Genomic DNA, 8,728 nt, shown 5'->3' on the forward strand with positions numbered 1-8,728 from the left:
TAGAAAACTAGCACACTGTTACTGGTGGACCAAGCTGACAAAAGGGGTACTTGGCAAAGTCTTGGGTTTTAGCCCAGAAGATCTTAGTACTTGCAGTGTGCTGTGATAGTTAGGCCAGCATGTCAGCCCATGGTGGCTGAAAGGGGTGAGCCTGGCCATCTCCTTCTGCTCTCAGCCATGTGATCCCAACTTTGTGGGCACTGTGAGCTGGGATTCAAGGGTGCTTTGTGCTGTACTCTATTTCTTCTCATCGCTTGTCAGTTCACTGAAACTTTCATGTGGGAAATGGTGCAGGTCTGCATCCACGCTCTTATTTACAATGTGTAGAGTCCATCAAGCACACCCCCCTGCACAAAGAGGGCACTTACCCTCCCTGCCTCTTGGAGTTTCCAGTTTGCACTGCTGGCTTTGTGCTGGCTCTGGCAATTGCCTAACCTTTTTTGGGACAATCCAGCTTGCTAACCTGATAGGAAAAATGTCAGGCTTTTTCATGATTCAGTACTCTGCCAATTTGGAAGCCACATAAGTTCATAGAAAGGCCAAGTGCACGCCAAACAACTGAAGCCAAGTGTTCTGTTTGTTGAACTGGGAATGACAAAGTGGTAGAAAGAGGACAGACTGTTCTTTGGGGTGGTAGGGGTGGGCAGTTCATTTCAGGTCACCTTACCATCTCTTAACTAAACAGGCTCAGGGGATACCACTGCAAAGGTGAGAAATAACTAAGGGACAATCCTGTGCTGCAGGAAACCATGCTGGTGAATTGGTGGGATGTTGTCCTTTCTTGGAATCGGTGCTGGCCTGATGAATTATAGGATAGGATTGCTGAAAAAGTAGTAATTCAAATGCAGCAATTCAAATGAGATATAAAATCAAGTTCTTGAAAGGTAGTTTTTTTTAAAAGCCTACAGTTTTCAGGGGAAATTCAATAGTAAAATAAATTAAAATACAGAAGTTAAAATGATTCACCCAACGGAAATGAGGGAAGAATTGCCAGTGGTTCCAGACAAGAGTTTCTTGTCTTCAGGCAAGCAGCCTATGTTACTTTTAGGGCTGAATGGCCACTGGTCTTCCCTCTCAAACATGACACTACACTACTGGTATAGTCTGTGTAGCCTTCACACTTGGACCAGAATCCAGAGTTGTGCTAGGGGCTGCGTGATCACAGGCACACATTCTTGCTTTACTTACCAGTCTCCCAAGAGATCTTATGGACTTACAGAAATGGCACAGATCCGGACCTACCTTCATACCTCTTGTTGTGGAAATAATAAATTATGGAGCGGATAGAACTATAGCATTTTAGTAAAGGAGATTTGTCTTTTTTTTTTTTTTTTTTTGTGACAAACAGACATTCTTGGATTTATTTTCCAATATAGAGACTCCAGGCAGATGTCATAGATCTTCAGTTTGTACCTCTGCAGCAATATTCAAAGAACTGAGCATGCTTAGTATTTCACCAAAAGAGATGAAGAACTAGCAGTTGCTTTGCTGGAACTTTTGTTTGTTTCTGTGATATCCATGGGCCAGGACGGGGATTTATCCTTTACTTTGCAAGCCATCAACTCACAGCACAGTTATAGTCTTGGCTAGTACAATGGTGGGAGGTCAGGTCCAATGGTTTAAAACAAGAGAGCTGAGAGCCCAGTCTGTGAGGTGCATGGCATCCTCAGGTCTCAGGAGAAAACAGAGTGCTCAAATTCACCGGAGTGGAGGCATACAAGATGTGAAATTCAATACTTCAACAAGCTCTGCAAAAGTACTAACCTATTTGCAGCCCATTCTCAATAATGTGGAAATTCAAAAGTTACCTATTAGAAGCACTCTCTCTGACTGTTTTATGTATGCTTTGCTTTGGTTTTAGTCCATTTCTGACTGTTTTCCCATTGAGATAATTGATTTCTTTTCCCTTCAACCTAATTTTGTCCCTTCCCCATCTTTCTGGTTTTTTATCCCTCCGGTTCATGCCAATAGCTGGTGATTGAACTGTTGGGTGAGATTTCTTCCTATATCGGACAGTTTTACCCGTTGACCCAATGCCTGCTGTGACTTTGGCTAAGATGATACAATTCATTCATTGGCATTCACCAGGAGCAGAGAAGAAATTGTTTCGTTACAGGAGCACAGAACAATGATGATATTACCAAATATATGTAAACACAGAGTGCTAGCTACACAGCAGCCAACACTTAATGGAGGTGGAAGGCTGGGTGAATTTCCTTGGCTACCGCCATCTGCCAAAACTCATCCTGAAAGAACAGACACCCAGGGCTGTGCTTTTAAAGTTTCAAAAGTTGTGATCCAACTGTTGAGTTCATATCCCCCAGACTGTAAACTACAGCTCCCCTAACCTGTAAAATGATACCAGCTGACTGCAGGCTCAGAGTGAGCAAAAAGAGTTGCATCAAACTCCAAAAACAGTACAGTAATTCATCCCTTTGATTTGGCAAAATGTTTTAATAGGTACAACACTGACTGAAAGAATATGCTGGCATTCTGGCTTGTTTTGCTACCTCGCACCCCTCTTCTTCCCCACAATCCCTTTTCCTCCTCACTGCAAAAACTAAGTACATTAAAGGAAACAGATTTACCCAAATTACAATCCTGCATGTGAGCCAGCCAGTTTTCATGGTACTGCAGCCAATAGCATGTGCTCTTGGAACACACCACTTTGGATATCAAAGAGGGATTTGATCAGAAGGCTAATGGGTGTTCTGAGCAGCAACATTTGTCCCTCGGTTTGCTTTGAAAGCTCGTTTCCATGTACAATAAAAGAAGCCATACACTTTTGTGCAACTGCTACCCAACACCCACAATGAGTGATGTTGTGAAATAAGTGAAAGGAACTACTGATTCACTTAGTCATCTTCTGTCACAGATGCCCAATGACCAAACACTAATCGACTCTTTGAAATCTTTTTCAAAGTAGATCTATACAAACAGGGGTGGAAAAATTACTCCAGATACTTGTGGTTTTGTCGGTAGCTGCTGTGACTACTGATCAGTCCCTCTGTTCTTCGGAAATAAGAGATGTGTTTGGAAATTCACAGTAGAAAGAGATGAACTGGCCTTGGAAACTTACCCTTAAATTAAGAAATCCATATTGATACTTGAACTACTAATGAAAAAACATATTGTGGGGATTTTGTTCTCTTATGATACTGTATATCATGCAAATTAATAACAGTCTAGATTAAGTCTCCTGCTAAAATGATTCCTCAGACTTATGGCTTTGAGATCAGAAAGTCTCAAATACACTTGCCCTGAGTCCTAATGTGCTTGTGCTGTAAATACTCCAGAACACTCAGAGAAGCAACTGAGCTTGGCAGAAAGGGGTCTGTTTCATCCCCTTCTCTCCACAACTTCTGGAAAAAGGTCAGCACTCTGCTACTTCTCCTTTCTTCTTGAGACGGTGAGATCAGGAAAATACTAATCTCTTACCCCAGCTCCAGAGAGGATGAGAGGAGCCTGGACACTTGGTCTCCTGCTGGTTTTAGATGACTAGTGGCTGTTTTCCTGATGGGTTGTGTGTGCTAGTCCCTCTTCTAGCTTGCACTGCTGGTGAAAGCCCAGAAACTGCTTCCTCTGACCTCTGCAGGGTTTGAGTGTCTTGGTTTTCAGCCTGCCCTCCTTGTCCCTCTGGAGCATATGAACCATTCTCTCCCGCTACAAGCACAGGGAGCCTGTGGCAGGGTGAGAACAAGTACACATGTGCTTCACAGGAGCAGGTCTGGGCAGCAGGGCCAATATTCGGAGTATTGGTGGTATTCCTGCACTGGGAAGAGCAAAGGAGAGGTGTATTTGCTAGAAACCTGTGAGCTTGGTTGTCTGAATAAGTGAGGCCCTTAACAATGTTATTTGGACTGCAGTACTTGGAGGCCTCTAGCCAGGATTTAATTCTGTCTTCTGCAGTATTCTGCAGTGTGCTGCTGCACACTGGAGTCATGTCCGTTTTCATTTTTCTCACCTCCCTGTGCTTTTCTCTGGCCAATTGAAATTTGAAAGGTATAGAAGGAAGGAATTTTTTACAAGGATCTAGAAGTGCACGATTTTTCCTCTTATTGTGAGTTTTAATATTGCTGATATCCATCAAATTTACTTGCTGCCTGACATGTCAGTGTGAATATATGCAACTCTCTTTCCTGAGGATAGCTGAAGTGACAGATGATTTCATTGTTGGGTGTACAATAGGCATAAGTACAATGGAAGAGAAGGGCTGACATCTGTTATGGTGATATGTTTTCAAAAACATGTATTGTCATCTCTTTCTTTTGTGTGTTATGCAATGATAATTAGGAGTGGCAAAGTGAGCAGTCACTTGACTGCTTCACAGTGATTCAGTTTCTGCTCAACAATCTGTATTAGCACCTTCCAGTGTCTGACAGTGCAGTAAGTATCTTTGAATACCACATCTTTCTATTTCTGAAGTAGTGTGCAAAGACAGCAAAGGAACTGCAGTTTATATAAATCAACTGAAGTTTATATGAACTGACTGAAGTCAGCTCCAGATGCTTCCATTCTGTCCATGAAATGTTCACAGCATCATCCACCCTGGAACTAAGCTCAGTGTAATTTTCTGTTAGGCTGTGTTTTCTCTCTCCTGGTTTTCCCTCTACCCTGAGCATGAACTTTCCATGATATTTCATGCCATCCACCATAACAGAACAGTAAAACTATAATACTGTAATGACCAAACAATGACTAACCTGTAAATGAATAATAATCTTTATGTCTTTGCTGAATTTGACTTGTATTCCCCATCTGAAAAACTGCTGCAAGTCCAGATATGACTGATGGGTAATAGAGTACCGCAGCCCACCTGAGATAGTAACCTGTATTCTCTGCTGATAGTCACATTTTCCAACAGCTCAGGATCCCACCATGTGGGGATTCTACATTTTTTAGGTAACATGGTAGTTACCCAAAAGTCCATTTCTAATCTAAAAATAAGAGTGAGCAGGTAGAAGAGAAAAGCAGAGGAAGGTATAGAGGGGCCATAATTGCAAATGAAGATCCAAAACCAATAGCTGCAGTCGTAGCTGTCAGCACACAACAGCACTCACTGTGCACTACACAGAGCTGAGAGGGACACTGAAGATGGTCCATACAAAATCAGAGTTGATTCTTTCTGTAAAAGGTAGTTTGGGAAGAATTTAAAGCATCAGCAAGGGAATCAGATGTTGGCAAAGAGTAGGGCTGATCTTTTGAAGTGAGAAAGATCACAACAGGAGAGGGCAACTGAGTCATAAAGAGCTTTCAGAAAAAAAGTAGAAATGAGGTTGCATTTTTGTTTCCCTCACTGAGTGCTTAATTTTCTCCCCAAACACCCTGCATTCTGCATCACTTGAACATATGCTCTCCAGCCTATCTCACCACCACCATCCTATGTGCTAAGGAAAAGCAGTGTTCCTTGTTTGACATGCAATCTCTTCGTGATTTACTCATTGAACCTTTACATATGTAAAGCTGTTTTCCTCCTTAGGGGTGCTGCAGTACTCAGCATTTTTTACTACTGGTAGCAATTTTCCATGTGGAGGTGACTTGTCTCCTCCTGCACTTTTTCGTGGGAGGTTTTTGCTTCCAAACTGAAGGTCTGAAAAGGCAGGTTGGGAGGGATGAAACCATGCTCTTGTCAGAGGTGCGGGCTGTTAAGCAACAGAGTGGAGATGGCAGGGCCATGAGGAGCCTCAGCTGTGCCAAAGCCACCACGACAGCTGTGGCTAATGAGAGCTGTGGTGACCATAACAGGCCCTGAGCTAGTCCTGTGGTCAGATTGTCAGTGCAGGGAGGGGTTTGGTGTGGAGATGTATTCCCATCCCTGTCTTGAGGAACAGGACTATCTGCAGCAGAAATCCAGGTAAGGCTACAAATTACAGAAGCAACTAGTCTCCTATGTCACTTCAACATGTGTTGATATGTAGGGTTATTTTTAACTGTTATTTTCATCTGAAAAGTGGAATTAAGAAAAGCTAGGGAAGACTGAATTGCATCTCAAGATATAGACATTGTAGTAAAATCTGAATATCTGTTCCTTGATCTCTGCTTCTGATTTGCTATATAACATGGGTAAATTCCTATGTGTGTTCTGGATCAGAGACTGAGCCCTGTAGTCAGTCTGTTTTGTATGATTTCACTAGTAAAAAGACAAAAGCTAGGAGATGGGATCTTCTGGCACTAGTATCAGCCTATCCTTGCCCCTTTTTCATGAAGATGATGAGGAAGGAGCTGTAGGTGAAGGTTTTGTGTTCTTTAGTGGTTCCACAGAGACAAAGGGAGACTGGTGGGGTTAGAAGCAAAGACAAGTGGAGTACGCAGGGCTCTGTTCCATCATAACTATGTGCAAAAAAACACTTATTACCTACCAATACTTCCCTGTCTCTTTGAAGGGTTGAAATTTAAGTAGTGAATGAAGGTGCAGGCTAGCTTCATTTGTGTTTGGTTTATCCTTAGTCTAACTGCAAATATTTCTCTTTTGTAAGAGAAGATGAAATGTTTGATTGTGCCTCTGTGGTTATCCTCACAGCAGCCATAGCATATGTGGCAGATCTGTCTTGAAGCACTTGGAATGAAAGAAGACTAAATTACTAAAACTTGTGCTTGCTCTTGATAAACTTGTCACAACTCTCAGGTTGTGGTGAGTCACTAACTTGAATAACGGGGGGCTTTACTTCTTGTCCGAGAGCCTGTGGAAAGGATAAGGAAATTAGTAGGACTGCCTATGACTTCCTGGGGCAGGAGGCAGGACAGATAGTCATTAAGACACATATATGAAGAAGAAATTCTTCTAATGAACCTGTCTTGAGTTGTTTATTGTCTGCCAGTGCAGTTGCTATTAATGTGGTGTGGTGGACAGTGTCCTGAACTGCCATCAGCTGAAAAATAGTAAAAAGCTAGTATATTGGCTTCAGTCCTCCCTCTTTGCTTGTATGTTTTGCTTTTTACTGCTTGAGTTTCTTCTAGAGGTGATTTCCCTGTGTTGGCACTTGAAAAGGTGTGGGTGTCTTTGTGTAGGAATCCACCTGTCGTAGTGACCTGGGGAACTTACACTGAAGTGTCTGTCACTGGGCAGTGACAGAAAGGCCATCTGAGTTCCTTTCAAACCAGGCCAAGGCCAGCCTTTCTGTCACACTAGGAAGCTGTGCAGGGCAGTGGTGATAGGACTTTTATAACTGTCATTACTGGCTTATTCCAGCTGCAAAAGTGCCTGTGAAATTGGAGTCTGTGAGAGAGAATTTACACTCATGTGGTTTGATTTTTGGAGAGCTTACAGATGCAGTCTCTCTTATGGTTGCACCATCTCCTCCCAGCTTAACTCCCCACAAAAATGCAACAAGAAAGTGAGAATTTAAAAGGCAAAAAGACTTTCTTTTTCTTGGTCTATGCCTGTGTAAATGTTCACCTTCTCACAATTTTTTATGTGTCAGTGCTGTCTGTTCTTGTGCTCATGAAACAGAATTAATTTAAAAGAAGGAAGTTATAGCTGAGTAGCAGTGTTCACTAAGTGTCAAAAACATCTCAGCTGTGTGTCTCATTGTGACAGTCTTTAAGACTGAACTTTTGGAATAAAGATATAATAACCTCTTATTCCTTAAAGGACCCTTTTTGTTGTTTAGTTGGGGTTTTTTGCTTGTTTTTTTGTTTAGTCATTTGGTGGTTTTGGTTGCTTTTTCTATTTCTTTGTTTAAACCATCTCCTCAAATTCTTTACTAATTTAAAATGTAAATCATACCAGTCCCCTAGGATAAGGCTTCTCAAACTTATTTCTTAAGAAAACTCTGCAGACAACCTTATTTCAAAAGCAAACTAAACGCTAAACTGCATTTTGAATATTGCTTATAGTTGCTTAGCTTTTTGTGTTTTAGTTGCATGACTAAAAAGCTTGTTTGTTGCCTTTTTCTTTTCCCTGATTCATCTTTTATTCAGTCCTTTGCATTATATTCTACCTTTTGCCATTTTCTTTATCCTTTAGGCAGCCTGGTTTCTCTCTTGATTTTTTTTTTCCCCCCACTTGCCAAACATCAAAATTGTAAAAAAATAAGTTAAAACTGCAAACTGCTTTCTCAGTGATTCTTGTGGCACTTGGTGATAGACCTTTTTATTAATCTTAGTTTCAAGTCACATGACTGTATCTCTGTGACTAAGAGCAAGGGTGGTTTTGTTTGTAGTGTGGAACACTCCTAAAAACAATGGAGCATATACTTAGTGGTTGGAGCTATAAGGAGACCATTCCTTAATTATGTATTTAAACCTTCTGTTTGTCACTTGCAGTCTTCATTTTAGTATGTACATGCTTCTTTGAATCAGGGCCCCCCTATCCCTCTCTCCCCACCTTTGTCCATTGTTTGACTAACGAAAAAAAAATAATTGGGAGGTCAAGTGGAGAGTAAATTCAGAGATAGAAAGTTCTTGATCATGTTTGTCTTTATTACCACTTTATGTGGTTCTGCAGAATAGAAGGACTGCAGTGGCATCAGAGGGCAGGAGGACTTGGTGGGGCAGTGGTGCTCTAACCAGTGGCAGAGAGGTTCTCTGTTCATGATTTTGGCCTGTCTTTGCCCCTTCTGTATAGGGAAGCAAGAGGGTTACTGATGGGTATAATTGACAGCTTAATAACCCAGAACTTACCATCTGCATGTCCTCTTTCTCTTCTTGTTTGGCTTTTGTCAACACCATTTAGGGCTGGGTGGCAGCAAGGTAGACAGAGGGCAAGGTGCAAGCTGTGGGAGGAGAC

Source organism: Pseudopipra pipra, chromosome 3, assembly GCF_036250125.1.
Source record: "Pseudopipra pipra isolate bDixPip1 chromosome 3, bDixPip1.hap1, whole genome shotgun sequence".
NCBI lineage: Eukaryota > Metazoa > Chordata > Aves > Passeriformes > Pipridae > Pseudopipra > Pseudopipra pipra.